The sequence below is a fragment of the Canis lupus genome, chromosome 7 (genome assembly GCF_003254725.2).
Source record: "Canis lupus dingo isolate Sandy chromosome 7, ASM325472v2, whole genome shotgun sequence".
NCBI classification, from domain to species: Eukaryota; Metazoa; Chordata; class Mammalia; order Carnivora; family Canidae; genus Canis; species Canis lupus.
The window spans coordinates 7,870,442-7,887,436 of record NC_064249.1 but is presented as its reverse complement, the minus strand read 5'-3'; the positions used below and the strand labels follow the sequence as shown (position 1 = coordinate 7,887,436).

Here is a 16,995-nt window from a genome sequence, read left to right as displayed (position 1 = left end):
TTTGTAGTTAGTACCATGTTTTCCTTTAGGCCTCATTTAAGCCGTGAAATACTTCAGTAAGACTGTCACTGACAGGTAAAGCTGCATATTAAGGGCACAATTCTAAGGCACACTAAATGTTTCCAGCTGTTATACTTCCTTTTCTCTGTATCACCCCCTTTTGGATATCCTAACGCTCATTTTCCTGCTTTGGTGTAGTGGTTCTCGAACTTCAGTATGAAAAAGAACCCCCCCCTCCAGAGGCCTTGATTAAACATACATTCTTGGCCCCCATCCCTAGAGTTTCTGAGTAAGTGGATTTGGGCTGGAGGGTTGGGGGGGGGGGCTTGATTATTGCATTTCTAACAACTTTCCAAGTGATGTTGATGCTCTTGGCCTAGAGAACATATTTGGGAAACACTGATCCAGTGGAATATGCACAATTGAATGCCAGGAGATGAAAGAGAGAAAGGAAGAGAAGAAATATTTGAAGTAATAATGGCCAGGAATTTTCCAAAATTAATGACAGGTGCCAAACCACAGATCCAGGAAGCTCATAATAAGTAGGATAAATATTAAAAAAATGTATACCTGTATGTATTATATTCCATCTGCAGAAAATCAGACATAAAGAGAAAGTATTGAAAGATACCAGAAGGGCAGCTCAGGTGGCTCAGTGGTTTAGTGCCGCCTTCAACCCAGGGAGTGATCCCGGAGACCTGGGATCAAGTCCCACGTCGGGCTCCCTGCATGGAGCCTGCTTCTCCCTCTGCCTGTGTCTCTGCCTCTCTCTCTCTCTCTCTCTCTGTGTGTGTGTTTCTCATGAATGAATAAAATATTTTTAAAAAGTAAAAAAAAAAAAAGATGCCAGAAGGGTGGAAATACCTTTTGTATAGAAGAACAAAGATAAGTATTAAAGTGGAAGTGTCAAAAACCATACAAGCAAGAAAAGAACAGTGAAATAATTAAAGTGCCGAAAGAAGAGAACTCCACCAACCTAGAATTCTACATCCAGTGAAATTATCCTTCACAAGTGAAGGAGAAATGAAGGCATTCTTAGATAAAAGCTGAGGGAATTCATCACCAGTGACTTGCTCTGAGAGACATGTTAAAAGATATTCTCAGAGAGAAGGAAAACGATAAGTCAGAAACTGGATCTCTAACAAGAAAGAAAGAGCATCAGAGAAGGAATAAGTGAAGGTAAAATAAAATCTTTTATTTTTCTTATTCTCAATTGATCCAACAGATAGGTGTTCAGAGTCATGCTAGTGACAGTGCCTGGGGTGATTATAGTATATGACTAAATGAAATGAGCGACAGCAATGTTGTAAGAGGCAGAGGAGGAGTGGGGAATAGTCTGTTAGTAGAAACTCACACTACCTGTGAAGTGACATAGTGATACTTGAAAGTAGACTTATGTGAGTTATAAATGTATTTTGCAAACTCTAGAGCAACTGCTAAAAATATTTTTTGAAAGGAAATACAACTGACATGCTAAAGGAGGAGAGAAAACAGAATCCTAGAAAATACTTGGTTAAAACTGAAATGGGGGATCCCTGGGTGGCTCAGCGGTTTAGTGCCTGCCTTCCATTCAGGGTGTGATCCTGGAGTCCCCGGATCGAGTCCCACATCAGGCTCCCTGCATGGAGCCTGCTTCTCCCTCTGCCTGTGACTCTGCCTCTCTCTCTCTCTCTCTCTCTCTCTCTCAGTCTGTGTCTCTCATGAATAAATAAATAAAATATTAAAAAAAAAAACTGAAATGACAGAGGGGCACCAGGATGGCTCAGTTGGTTAAGCATCGGACTCTTGGTTTTGCCTCAGGTCATGATCCCAGGGTCATGAGGTTGAGCCCTGGGTGGGCTATGTGCTCAGTGCTTGACATCCTCTCTTTCTCTCTCTACCCCTCCCCATCTAAAAGAAATACATAAATCTTTTAAAAATAGAAGAAAATAAAAAAGAGAAATGGCAGAAAGAGAAGAGAAGGCAAAACAAGAAACAAAGAACACGTGCAACTATTGGGCAAACAGTTGAAAAAGAGATATATATTAATCCAGACAATCACTTTAAACATAAATGGTCCACATATGGAAATTGAAATACAGAGAATGTCAGGGTGGATACAGAAAAAAAAAAAACGCAAGAGCCAGCTATGTCATATACAAAAATTCACTTTATGTATAAAGACACAAACAGGTTAAAAGTAAAAGGGTGGAGGACCACCACTCTGGCAAAATCAGTTCTTAGGAAAGAGTATCAGGAATGCATACTTTTAGTGAATTTGTTAAGTGTTCCTTTTCACAGGATTTTCTTCAGCTTAAGCTTCTTATGAAATGAAAGGACTTGTTATCTGTTACAGGAGTTTAAGTGGGAAAGATACAGGTGACCTCGTTGGAACTCCTGAAATGGCCAAATCAAATGCCAAGACTGAATAGGTCAGGTGGTGTGTGTATGTCTGCAGACAGTTACCATGAAGAAGCTAATGGCCGGGTGACTTGTACTGTCTGAGGTCTGCCAAAGAAATGGTTTTGTGAACAGAGCTTCATTTTGCAAGCTAGTTCCTGGGCAGCCTTAATTTTTTTTTGCATTCCTGGAAGGCTTCCAGGTACACCAGAATGAGAAAACACAGGTCAGCACACACCAAGGAGCTGAGAGCAGAAGACAAGCTGGGAGCAATTGACAGCTGGAGGGAGAAAACTCACTGGGGCCATTTTGGATTTGGGTTCTTGGAGGTATTTATGAGCAGGGCACTTGTGACTGTCTCTCCAATATGCAGCTAAGTAGAAAAAGCTATATATATATATATACATATATATATATATATACACACACACACACACAACCATATATACATGGGTTGCTCTGTGGCATCTGATATGAAACATCTGATTGTTGTTTTGTATCGATGTTCAGGTGTTAAGTATTCTGGAATTTCAACAGGTAAATATTGATGCGTTTATGTTAGAGATTCTCAAATAATGCACTGAAAAGGATTAGTTTTATGAAATATGAAGAAATGCTTTATATGTTGTGCTTGAGTGTGTATATGCTGTGGGAAGGGAGTTTGGGGAAAGCCAGGTTTTGAAATGTCAGGTTAAATCAAGTGAGCGGGCTTCTTTGACACAAACATGCAATTTAATATGGGCAAACGTGCAATGGGAGTCTCGACAGGCAAGGTGGGGAACTGTACTGTGGTGTGCAGTACTTCCCAAACTTATTTAAAGGAGCTCTCTTTCTTCCCCTCATCGAATGCCCGTATCAGAGTCAAATAATCTCAGATGGGTCACTTAACCAGAGTAAGGTTTCTATTTTAAGTAAACGAAACCCAAAAGTAGGCAGTCCAAGGGACTGTGACCTTGTGATATCATCTGGAATCCAGGCTTCTTTTATTTCTCTGCTCTACTATCCTTAGCTCATTATTTCTGTCCTCAAAGTCTCTACATGGATCCAGGTGACCAATAATGTGTGGCCGTCGCACCTTTGTTTCAGTCCAGAGGTTGGAGGAAGAGGCGAAGGGCATCACAGATAAGCCCCCTTGGTGAGCATCTCCCCCCACTTATGGAGATTTCCTGGAAGTTCCATCCCCTGACTCTGAGCGACATCTCATTGGTCGCATGTAGCTGCCACAGAGGTCCACAAATACAAATTTAGAGCTGGTCACATGGCTGCCCTAATTAAATCAGAGTTTTATAAAAAGAAAGAATATCAGGTAGACAAATAGTCTCTGCACACATATCCAATTGAACATTCCTCAGGCCAAGTTTGGGAAGTATTGATGGGTGTTATTTTCCCGCGGTCTCTGGTGCTTTGACTTACCCACGTACTACATGGTCTTGGTTGTTTGCTATGTCTCTCTCTCTCTCTCTGCGTACCTTTGTCTCTCTTCCTCACACCTACGTATATACAGAATTACACATATAAGTCATGGATTATCCATAGAATGCAAAAGACTGACAGACTGTCAGAGCAAAAACAAGTTTTAGATACGGTCTAGCTTGGTGGTTCTCAACCCTGGTCTCACTTTAGACTCTCTTGCGGAAACTTATAAAAAATATCTATGTCAGGGTGGCTGAGCCTGGGTGGCTCAGTCGGTTAAGCATCTGCTTTCAGTTCAGTCATGATCCTGGGATACCGGAATCGAGCCCTGCATCAGGTTCCCTGCTTGGCGAGGAGTCTACTTCTCTCTCTTCCTCTGCTGCTCCCTCTACTCATGCTCTCTCTCTCACTCACACGCTCTCTAAAATAGATAGATAAAATATTGAAAAAATATCTATGGCAGAGCCCTCCCAGTTTGAATGTAATCTTTGGGGGTAATGACCAGATAATCATCTTAGCTTCTGTCCTAAAGTTTCCCAGTTGATTCTAATCTGCAGCCAGGGTGGAAAGCCTCTGGTCTAGACCAGCTTCATTGTTTTATGGGGAAATTATCTGTGAAATTATTTCTTTCATGTCTGTTTCCCCTAGTAGACTACAAAACTTATGAGAGCAGAAATAGTGTCCATTATGTCGTCACAGCATTCATCCCCACACCAGTTAGCACCACACTGGCACAAAGTTGAATGAATGAATGAACTAATCCATCAATGAGTAAACCAAGGCCCCCCAGCAAGTGCAAGGCCATACAGCAAATACCCATACAGCAGAACCAAGATTAGAACTTTTGTCTCTCGACCCCGTGTTCAGGGCTCCTCCAGTTATCTCAAGACTTCCATAGTCAGATGGCCAGACCTTGGATCGCTTTACTCCAGGACTGATGTATGTGCTCTTTTGTTTCTGCAGCATTTATTGTAGGCTGTTGTAATTATTTTTGAGTCTCAGGTTAAGAACTGTATCTTATTTCGTCAAGCATCGCCAACCACCCACCATGCCTGGCTCACAACAATGACTGATGATAAAAGCGAACTGGTGGTGGGGTGTGGGGAGGGAAGGGGGAAAAAAGAAAAAAAAAAAAGAAATAAAAGGAAAGCCCATGCAAGTTCAGTAGTTCTGAACACCTCACCTTCCTTTCAGGCTATCCCTTGCCAAAGACCACTTTTCCATTTTCAATTCTCCCCTACCAGGCCCTAAACCCAGATTCTCCATCTTCTCTAGCCAGTTGCTCAAGTTGAGTGACCTGTCTTGTTGAAAGTTTCTGAAAACAAATTCCCAGTATTAATGACTGATCAGGTTCGATGGAACATGCCTTCTTGGTATGTTTGTATATTGACTAGGGGTTAGCCAGGATGCTGACCCAAAAGAAGAAAAGTCTAATTGGACTTGGACTTGGAGCACGGGTTGTCATGTAGCCCCCACGGTGAGTGGTATAAGAAACCAGGCTTTCAACCCTGGCTGCAGATTAGAATCAACTGGGAAACTTTAGGACAGAAGCTAAGATGATTATCTGGACATTACCCCTAAGTTTTAAGTATAAGAGCACAAAACTACGGGGCAATTTGGAGGTATAAACAGGGTGGCCTTCCTGGAGGGATATTCTCTAGTCAACCAGAGGAAGGCAGCTAGGTGTTCAACTTTGAGAAGGGTGCCTGGCAGGCACCCCTGGGGGGCAAGTTCTTGAGTTTGCCTTAGTTGGAGGTCTACTTGGAGCACGGGGTTGTCATGTAGCCCCACGATGAGTTCATGTCCCTGAGATGCTGCTGCAGGGCAGGGAGTGGGGGGGTGGGGGGAGGCTCGGCCGCAGAGGCTGGGCCCCATTCCTGTCAAGGAAGAAGGGAATGCATTTCTGTGGCTGAGGTGGAGCTCTTAATAAATGTTAACTCTCTTTCCTCTCTCTGCGGGGATTGCTCAGCCAGCAGCCCCAGAGGGAACAATTAGGTTGTTTATCCAAACCTCAGCCACTTTGCTATGTAATTGATTTTTCATTGAGTGTATTTAGGAAATGGTTATTTACATGAATGCAGGCACACCAGGGACGGAGCTGCATCTGATCATAGGAAATGGGAGGGAATCTGGATCAAAGTCTGGAATCCAGGAGGAGGGAGGGTGGGCTTCGGAGGCCTACGCCCGCTGACATTCTGACTCTGCTCCTGACTGTACATGTTTGAGCAAATTATTAGCCCCCTGAGTCTCGGTTTCCCCATTTGAAAAGGGGGGTAAATTTAGTCCCTAGTAGGGTTGCTCTGAACGTTAAGTTAATGCTAGGAGCTGGGCTTGCTCCATCCTTTAGATCAGTAAAATGCCATTACTGTCATTAGTATTACTACTCTTACTACTGTTACTGCTCATGCCAGGGAAAGTTCCCTTCCTTCCCTTAGTTCACGGCCGCCTGTCACCCCATCTCAGTGCTGCTCAGCGGCATTAAGTCCCACTTCTTCCCATCGCCTTCCCTGACAGCTCCAGTCTAGTTACTCCCACCGCTCATGAACATCTGTGAGATGGAGTCTATGGCATGGATTTTAAGCCTTAGTTAGCACAACAGGGTTTTCTTTCCTTCTTTTCCTGTCTAGACCAGAGATTGGCAAACTGGATTGTCCAGATCTGGCCCATGCACTGTTTTTGTATGGCCTGTGAGTTGAGAATAGTTTCCACATTTTTAAATGGTCGGAAAAAAAAAAAAAAAGAACAATATTTTGTGACGCACAAAAAAATATTTTGTGACCCATGGACATGTTAGGATATTTAAGTGCTAGCGTCCATAAATAAAGTTTTATTGGAATACAGTCGTAGCCATTCCTTAGTACATTCTCTATGGCTCCCTTCAGGCACAGTGGCAAAGCTGAGTAGTTAAGGGCAGAGATTGGATGACCTGGAGAACTCAAAATATTGCCCATCTGGTCCTTTATAGGGAATTCGCTGAGCCCTGGACTATGAGCTTCTTACAGGTGGGCAGTGTGTGCCATTCTTGGCTCAATCTCCAGGGAGCTTGTCACCCAGCCCTGCAGGTGGCTGATGGCAATAACTCAGTCTTGCCACAAGGGGGTTCTTGTCTGTCCTTCTTCAGCTCCCCTGTTGAGGCACCCAGGAGAGGATGATTTGTACAGCAGGTGTGTGTGATGAGCTGTTCCCTGGAGGCTACAAGGTCCTTAAGGGCAGAGAGACCAGTTCTTACTACAGAGCCCAGAGAAGGAAATGAGTGTTAAAGGCACTTTGCATGCTTTAATCTTTTTTTTTTTAAGATTTTATTTATTCATGAGAGACACACAGAGAGGCAGAGACATAGGCAGAGGGAGAAGCAGGCTCCCCATGGGGAGCCCAATGTTGGACTTGATCCCAGGACTCTGGGATCATGACCTGAGCTGAAGGCAGACGCTCAACCACGGAGCCACCCAGGCGCCCCGCAAGCTTTAATCTTACTTAATGCTCATTCATTCATTCATTCAATCATTCATTCAACACATTTTTATCAAGTGCCTACCACTGGCTGGGCACTGTTCTGGGCATGGGAATGCAGCTGGAGCTACACAGATGAAACTTTTTTTTTCTGCTATCATGGGGTTTATGTTTTGTATTAGAGTGGGGTAGACGTTCCAAAACAATAAGTAAGCACAACATACTGCAATATATTGCATGATAGGTGGGATTAAGTGGGAAAAATAAAACAGGAATGGGGGACAGTATTCTCCAGCATTTTATTTTAGGTGGAAAGAGCATAGAAATCTTAAATAGGGAGGTCAGAGGAGATCTCTTTGGAAAGGTCACTTGAACAAAGACAGAGGGTGTGAACCATGTGGACATTTGGGAAAAAAGATATTATAGGCAGCGACAACAGCAAGTGCAAAGGCCCTGTGGTGGAAGAGTGCTTGGTGTGTCCTAGGAACAACAGAAAGAGCAGTGTGGCCAGAGCCAGGACGGGGAGGAGAAAGTAGTAGGAGAAGAGGGTAGAGTGATAAGGAGGGAAGGGAACAGGGGAAGGAGCTAAATTATGAAAACTGTTTCATGTCACTGTGAGCGCTTTAGCTTTTCACTCTGAGATGGGAAGTCACTGGACCGCTTTGAACATGAGATTGAAGGTACTTGATTTTTATTTTAAAGCAACAGCTGTGTGAGGTAGGTGTTACCGGTCTTCATTCCACAGAGAAGAGAAATCGCAATTGGGAAAAGCCAGGTGGTGTAAGAGGTAGTCAGAGGCGGAGGTAGGATTTGAACCTTGGCTTGGCCAGTCTCTGCACTACCCTCCGCCTGCCTGGCTCAATAACCTCTTATTCAACGGATTTCAAGGACCTCCCGGGGCCTGGGCCGTAGAATGAGCTGCAGGGTCCCACACATGGCTCCATCTGCTGGCCCTGCCTCGGTGCTGGGACCAGTTAGGACCACGGTCTAGGGACTGTCCAGCTGGACCTTCTGTTTTCTTTAAACTTGCACCAGCCACGCAGTGGCCGAATGACAAACATTAATCAGAGTATGAGGCAACGACTTAATTAGCTCCTAATGGTCACATACTGCCAATTAAACACCTTGATGACTAGTTTACTCTGGAGCTTAATTAGGTACTTCCAAATAAACCTAGCCCTGTGCCACCACCTGTCAGTTTAGGAGCCAACCGCGTTCTTGGATGGGCCCGTTCTTCCTTGGGAGCTGGTCTGCATGGAGAAGCGAAATCGGATATTGGCCTCCGTCGAGAGGATTTCATGGTCCTGTTGTGTGTGTAGGACTCAGGGAAGATCACCACGCCGGCCGTAGCTCCCTCCCTGCCTGCGTTCCCTGTGATCCCTCTGGCAACAGGGACCTTTGGCTGAGGGGCCCTTGAGAGAGGGCACTGTGTGGAGTCTCACTCTGCAGCCCTGTCTGCTGCTTCCACACAGGCTGTCCTCCTAACAGTGGCGGAATTGCACTGCTATGATTGAGGAGCCAGGGTTGAAGAGCATCACAGGAGGGAAGGCTTCAGGCTCCCGCCAACTCCGAATGTGTTCGCAGAACCGGAAACTGCTGGAGACACCAGGACGGTGTCCAATGGAGAGGCGATGATGCCTGGGGGGTGCATGGTGCTCATCAGTGATCTGAGCACTGAGAGAGGGGTAGATTTTTTTTCTCCAAGGAACATTGACAAGTGTGCACATTTCCTAGGGATGCTGCTCAGCTTGGTAAAAGGGCCTGGGGATCAAATCAGTGAAGGAATACGTGAGAAAAATGCAAATGCAAATCCTTAGTCTGGGGCCTAGGCAATGCTTGGAACTGGGCACCAGGTAAGGTACCATATTCAAACTATGAAGAGCTGCCATAGTCAGAGGGCGGAAGCATATTGCACGTTGCCCCGGGGGACAGTACAAATGTCCAACATAAATGGTTCCACAGTCCACATTTTTTTAAAAGATTTATTTATTTATTTATTCATGAGAGACACACAGAGAGAGAAAGGGGCAGAGACATAGGCAGAGGGAGAAGCAGGCTCCCTACAGGAAGACTGATGTGGGACTCGATCCCAGATCCTGGGATCACAACCTGAGCCGAAGGCAGCCACCCAACCACTGAGCCACCCAGGCGTCCCTACAGCCCATATTTTCTACCATTATGTTTTCTGGAGGGCAGGGTAGTGGTTAGCTGGGTTTACAACCCTTACTACTCTTCCGCTCCATAGCTGGAGTCATTTCTTCTCAACTTGTAGCCTGTAGCCACTTGAAAACATGACTGTAGAGGTCTTTGACCCTTCCCCCATCAAGAGGTGGGGTCTGTGCCCTCTCTCTTTGACTCTAAGGCTCTGGGACTCCTTCACCGATAGATTATAAGGGAAGTGACAACGTGCCAGCTCCTGGGCCCAGGTGTTCAGGAACTGGAAACTTTCCCTTTGTGTCTCTTGGGTTGCTCCCTCTTGAAATCCAGCCACCCTACTGCAAGGAAGCAGGCAGGCATGTGGATGGCCACGTTTAGATGTTCCAGCTGACAGTTCCAGCTGGGGCCCACCAACAGCTGGCATCCACTACCAGGCACATGGAGCGAGCCTTTGAATGATCCTTTGCACACAGTCAAGATGAACTGTCTCCACCAAACCCTGTCCAAGCTGCATATTTATGAGCTAAATAAGGGATCATTATTGTTTTCAGTCCTGCCTTTGGGGTGGCTTGTTCGATAACGGGAACACAGGCCAGGACAGGCTCCCAATCCTCAGAAGCAGTCCTAACTAGAATGTCAGGTACTCCCACCTCTGCTATGACCTGGGCTCATCATCTGGGCATTGCAGGGGCTCAGCATCTGTTGAATGAAAGAATCACTCTACATTCCAGTCATGAAAACTGAACCTGTGCCTTAGCCTGACCTCCGTTCTTCCTTTAGCAACCCCAGATTGGTGTATTTTTTAAGCCCCGATTTTAACAATAGTGGGGCCCTTTGCTAAATGTAATCTGAAGGTATTGCAAATCTATTTAAAAAACTTGAGTGTAGAGCTGCTCTGGGTGAAGCAGGGAGGGGCCTCTCAGCCTGGCCGCTGGCCTCCCGTCAGCACCTCAAGACGTCTCTGAGAAGCTTGGCTTCTGTGGAGCTCAAGGGGAAGCCACCATCCTCATTCATCTTTGTATCCTCTGCCTTTGGTCCTACTCTTGAGTTTCGTCCTGACCACGTTAGTCTCCTGAGGTGACACGGGGAGGGGGTGGGGAGGCGGGTTGAAACTGAACCATTGTAAGTGGTAACAGAGGTCTTGTCCTTGAAGAGTCCTGGTGAGCTTTCTGGGAGATGAAGTTCTCACATCTCAGCAGATGAAAGAGGAGATGCAGCAGGGCCTGCATTTGGGGGTGGGAGGCTGGGCTGGCTGCGGACCGCCTTGCTGCCTGAGGGCAGGGCAGGGGGAGAGGGATTCTGTGCAGGTGGACGATGGTGGCACTTTGGGAAGAGGGTCAGGAGCACTTGCATTTGGACTGAAGCTGAGACAGTGGGAGCTGTGCCCTGCAGGGAAAGTTGGGTGCTCACCAGATCCAGGGGGAGGTAGTTAGGCATGAACATGGGTTTGGAAGGTGGAGAGGTGCCAAAAAATGAGGCCAGAAGGCATAAAGACATTGAAGAGGGACCAGATAAAGGTATGTGGGGAGGGGGGAGGACAGGCAAAGGCAGAGCCAGGGCTCATGGAAAGGCACTGGGTAAGGAAGCTTGCTCCTGTTGAAAGGGCCTGAAGAATAGATGTGTGGGAAGGAGAAAGTGGGAGGAGTCCAGTGAAGGCACTGGGCTTCCTGAAGATTCTAAGGGAAGTTCTCAGTTTCCTCCGACACTACGGTAGTGGTGGTGGGGTGGGGGGGAGGTGTCCTGTGGCCCATTGGTGTAATGTAGTAGGAAGAGCATTGTCTAGGAGTCAGGAGGTCTAGCTTCTTGCTTGATTTTGCCACTGGTGATGAGTCAGTTTTCTGGGCCTTTCGTTTGCTTATCTATGAAATGAGAGAGTTGGTTTGTCATTGGTTTGCCAAGTCCCTTTCATTTCTGGAAATGGTGTTATTCAAGTCAATAGCACAAGTGGCTCAGGCACAGCACTGGGCTCCAGAGGCGCAGTGGGCAGATGCCCTGCCTTCGTGGGGCTTGCACTGTGGTGAGAAAGGGGCCCCTTCTACAGGTGGCAGGGCTGCAACATGAAAGCACATGAAAGCGCTGATTCTTTTGCTAGACCCGGTTCGAACTTAGGGTGAAGCAGTAAAGAGAACCGGGAAACCCCCAAAATGGGGGCCAAAGGAAGAACCAATTGATTGGGAGGCTAAAGAAGGAGGTCTGGGAGGGTGTGTTCAAGGCCTCATGGCCAAGTCACGAAGCACGCAGGTGAATATATTGTGTACTTGGCTCAATCTGTACCAGGGCCTGCTCTGGATGCTCCAGGCCCTGCGCTGAGCCAAGGAGTGTAGGAAAAGCGCCCCAGAGCCCTCCTCCAGGAATATGGGGAAGTGGCGCTCAAATCCGTTTCATTCCTTTGAGGCATGCATTTATTTTTTAAAAAGTGTTTATTTTCAATGCTAAACGATAAAAGCCAGAGAAAGACAAATGCCATATGATTTCACTCCTATGTGGAATTTAAGAAACCAAAGAAATGAACAAAGCGGGAAAAAAGAGACAAATCCCAAAACAGACTCTTCACTATGGAGAATAAATGGATGGTGATCAGAGGGGAGGTGACTGGGGGCTGGAGAAAACAGGTGATGGGGGTCAGGCGTGCACTTGTGGTGATGAGCACTGAGTAACGTGTGAAACTGTTGGATCATCATATGGTACCCTGGAAACTAACATGGCCCCGTAGGTTGACTCCACTGTAGGTTAGCTAATTTTTAGAATTAAGAAAAATATTTTCCTTTTAGAAAACTTAGAAAATTCAAAAGCCAAATGATTTATAAGGTCTGCAGACAGTTAACAAACGATACACCCTTGGTCTCTCTGACTCTTTGTCTTTCTCTCTTCCAACACACAAACATACACACAATTATATTAGACTATTTTGTGCTTTTCTCACTTGGCAATGTTTATGAATGTCTCTCCTTGTCCATAAATAAGGATCGACATTGACAGCAGACAGCCAGGTCTCCGAGATGGCATCAAGCATGCCAGTGAAGATGAAACTCAGGATGACAACACAAGGGAGCTGCCAAGCTGGATGCCGATGTGGAATTCCGCCCCTCAGGGCACTGTTGGAGCATTTCAAAGAGGTTACTTGCTACTGGGTATTTCCTTTTTTTTTTTTTTTTTGGGTATTTCAACCTGTATGTCAGTGTGAAGAGATGGATCATTCCTGGGGTTTCTATGGTGCTGGCTTATGTGCCTCTCAACTATGGCTTTTCATACACCAAACTCACACATGTGCAGCCACACACCTACCACTGTGGAGGATGCACTCTGTAATCCTGATCACCTTTGCCTGGCACCCCTGAATCCTTTCATCACCTAATTGAGAACTAACACCCAATAAAAGATGACTAGTTAAAAAAAAATTTATATATATATATATATACATATATATATATATATATCAACATCATCATTTTTAATGGCTTCCCAGTAATTTTCTTGTGTGAGCATAACAAGTTATTAGATAATTCCTGTTGTTTGAACTCAGAATTCTTTCCTTTGCTCTTATAAACAGTGCTTTAATGAAAATAGTCTTATGCATAGATCTTCGCACACTTCCCTAATTACTTCCTTGAATATGATGATCGCTCCAGCTTCTGGTGGGCATGACTGTATTTGTCTCTGGGAAATTTGTTCCCATTCATTTCCAGTAGCAGCATGTGGATGTGCATTTCCCACGCTCTTGCCAACACCAGGCATTGTTACTCTTCTTAATCATCTGAAAAGTAAAGAGGGCATACCATCATTTGAAGTCACATTTTTTAAAAAAGAGTTTATTTATTTATTTGATACAGAGAGACCAAGAGAGAGCACAAGTAGGCAGAGGGGCGGACAGAGGGAGAAGAAGAAGTGGGCTCCTCGCTGAGCAGGGAGCCCGACGTGGGGCTTGATCCCAGGACCCCGAGATCATGACCTGAGCTGAAGACAGAAGCTTAACAGACTGAGCCACCCAGGCCCCCTTGAGTCATATTTCTTTTGTGACCATTGAGGTTTGAACACTGGTTATGTTTTTATTGTATTTGCATTTCGTCTTCTGTGATTTGCTTTTCCATATCATCTTGTGGTCCCCCCGACGCCACGGTGTGTGCATGAGTTTCCCAGGGCTGCCGTAGCACAGAACTACTGCATGGCTTAAAACAACAGAAATTTATTCTCCCATAGTTCTGGAGGTGGGAAGCCTGAAATTAAAGCAGGAAGGTCACATTCACAGGGGGGTCGAATGTGAATATTTCTTTTTTTTTTTCTGGGGTGGAGGGGCAGGGAGACACAATTAAACCTACTACAGCGTGCTTGTCTTTTCTTTAGTAGTTTGTAACCACTTTATGCTTCAACTTTTCACTCTTCAGACTGGCACCTGCCCCTCTGTTTGGTTAGAGCGGGACAGAGATTAGACTGAACCTGAGGCAGGTAGGATCTTACACCCAGCTACCTTGGGAGTCATGAGACCCATGGGTCTCAGGAGTTCCTGCATTAAGCCTTTCTTCCTGGAGAAGCTAAGTGACAGAGGAAGAAAGAAAAGAGCTATCTTCCTGGCACTGCTGTGAGTGACTACTGGCAGCTCTTCCAGGAGCAGTCCTTGAAACCACTGGTCAGGTGGATGATGATCAGGATGGGATCAGACTGAGCCACCAACGACAGTCTCTGAATGATGAATGACCACTGGGAAGGGTGTCATTTGGCTTCATTGGAACTTTCTGGGCTTATATGAGGCTGTTTGGCTAATGTTCGTTTGTTAAAACATGATTTATCCTTCTTCCTGCTTCTCAAGCACTCAAGTGTTTCAATAGCAGCTTAGCCTTTGAACTTATAGTTTCCTTGCACCTGCATGGATCATGCTCATCATAGGAAGCAGAACTATTACAAGCTAAGAAGACTCTGTTCTCCCAGGCCTCTGCAGGGGCCTTTCCTAGTCCGGTAGGAGGATAGAGAAGAATTGGCTTCAATTTCCAGATTAGTTAAACTGGAACAGTAGTCCAGCGGCAAGTTTCACTGGAACCCCAATCTGGAGCCTTCTCTTTTACAACCTCACCTCTGAGGAGTGGCTCTGCAGAGTCAAGAACAAGGCAAAACTCCTGAGAGCCTCTGAGTCTCTGAGTGGGGAGGGCTTTTTTCCAAGATGGTAAGGAGGTGGTGTGCCAGTAGGTCTGTTCGACAATGAGCCTGAGGCAATAAGCAGTGTGGCAGCTCAACTTTTATCTTTCTCATTGGGATGGTAAGTAGTGAGTGATGTCAGGGCCAGGAGAGGCAATGAAGGTGGAGAAAATTGCAGCGTGCCCACCACCATACACTCCTGCTCAGAGAGGACTGTGAGCATCAATACAAATGGCTTCCAGAAGCTGAAAGCTTATCAGTGGAAAAGTGCTGGGGACTCTTGAATTTAGGAGAAAATATAGACCTGCTTTTGAATCCCAGCTCTGCAAGTTGCTAGCTAAGTAGCATGAGTTAATTCTCTTAATCTCTTTTAAGTTTCAGTTTATTTTTTGTAAAAGTAAGATAATATTTTCACAAGTTGTTTACCAGTAAAATAAAGTAATGTTGAAGAAAAGCCCATCAGAGGGTCTGGCACATATCTTACCGTATACAAAAATCAGCTCAAAATGGATTAGACTTGAATGTAAGACTGGAAACCATAAAATTCCCAGAAGAAAACATAGGCAAGAAACTCTTGGACATCAGCATTAGCAACAGTTTTCTGGAATTGTCTCCCCAGACAAGAAAGACAAAAGCACAAATAAACAATTGGGATTGAATCAAACTAAAATGTTTTTGCTTAGTGAAAGAAAAACTGTCAACAAAATACAAAGACAAACTACTGAATGGGAGAAGATATTTGCAAACCATCTATCCAATGAAAGATTCATATCCAAAATATATAAAGAATTCATAAAACTCAATAACAAAAAGACAAAGAATTAAATTAAATTCTGACTAGACATTTTTCCAGAGAAGACATACCAGTGGCCAACAAACTAATACATACAAATGTTCAACATCACTAATCATCAGGGAAATAAAAATAAAAACCACAGTGAGGTATCACTTTGCACCTGTCAGAGTGGCTAGTATCAAAAAGACAAGAAACAGCAAGTGTTGGTGAGAAGGTGGAGAAAAGAGAACCCCGATACATTGTGGTGGGAATGTAAATTGGCTCAGCAACTATAGACAACAGTAGAGTTTCCTCCAAAAATTAAAAATAGAGCTACCATATGATCCAGCGATTCCACTGCTGAGTATCTATCTGAAGAAAACGAAAACACGAATTCAAAAAGACATATGCACCCCTATGTTAATTGCAGCATTATTTACAATAGCAAAGATAGGGAAGCAATCTAAGTGTCCATCGGTAGACGCGTGGATAGAGAAGATGTGGTGTATGTATACAGTGGAATATTACTCTGCCATAAAAAGGAATGAAATCTTGTCATTTGTGACAACACGGGCGGATCTTGAGTGTATTATGGTAAATAAAATAAGTAAGACAGAGAGAGACACAAATACCACATGATTTCACTTACATGTGGAATAAAGCATAACAAAAAAATAAAATGAAATAAAACCCAGACTCACAGATACAGAGAATAGGCTGGTGGTTGCCAGTTGGGGTGGGGAAGAGGATTAAGAAGTATAAAACTCAAGTTATAAAGTAAATAAGTCATGGGAATGTAATCTAAAGTATGGGGAATACGGTCTATAGCATTGTATTAACTTTGTAAAGGTGACAGGTGGTAACTAGAATTATTGTGGTGACTATTTCTCCGTGTATACAAATGTCAAATCACTATGCTGTATACCTGAAACTAATATAATATTGTATATCAATTATATCTCAGTAATAAAAAAAAAGAAACAGTCTTTTGAAGGATTAGGCATTTTCATCACCAGGGGGAATGAGATACCACAAGGACTACTTCGGTCTTCTTCCCAGGGGGTTCATAACTCCATAGACTAAGACTCTGGTTATGTGTATGGGGCAAGGGACATTATGCTTTGTGTGATTGAATGTGTGATTCATTTGACACTGAGAATAAAACCCGGTTGAATAATAAGAAAATACAAGCCTCAGAGGATATGAGAGAAAGCCTTGAAATCATTGTCAAATCATAAATTAACACCCATAACAAGAGTTGAAATTTACCCTGAATTTAGGACACACTGTTTTCATTTTTTTCTACTGAGTTTAAATGCTTCCCATAAATCCCAAATATCTAGGGGCTGTAAAGATGATTAAACACCTGAAATGTAGTTCCCTGGGACATAAGAAGAAAAATATTAAGCACTTTCTTAAAGTCTGTGAGTGAGGACTGAGTTATGGTCTCTTTGAATAGTGAGACTTGTGCCTTTTCCACTGAGGTCAAAAGGAAGTAAAGAGAAAGGAAATCAATAGGAAAATGAGTCTTACACTTGAATCATTATTTTCTTCTTCCACCAGGCACCTGCTATTTGTTTGTATAAGTTAACAGTAAAGTAGTTTAAAATGTACTAAAACCTTGAAAGAGAGTGCGGGGGCAGTAGCCTGAGCGGAAAGATCCTTGCTCCTTCATCATTCTGCCCCCTTGGTGC

General features: G+C 44.4%; 1 long non-coding RNA gene across 3 annotated transcripts in view; it reads left to right on the top strand.

Moving 5' to 3' along the window:
- LOC112648341 (uncharacterized) overlaps window positions 1-16,480 on the top strand; it is a 40,399-nt gene extending 23,919 nt beyond the window's left edge. For 2 of the 3 annotated variants that reach the window (XR_007411797.1, XR_003128941.3), the window contains 2 exons: window positions 12,364-12,515; window positions 13,230-16,480. This is a non-coding gene — a long non-coding RNA (uncharacterized LOC112648341). Of the gene's footprint in view, window positions 1-12,363; window positions 12,531-13,229 lie in introns of all 3 variants that reach the window. The other variant, XR_003128939.3, reaches the window with a different exon arrangement.
- Window positions 16,481-16,995: the final 515 nt, after the last annotated feature.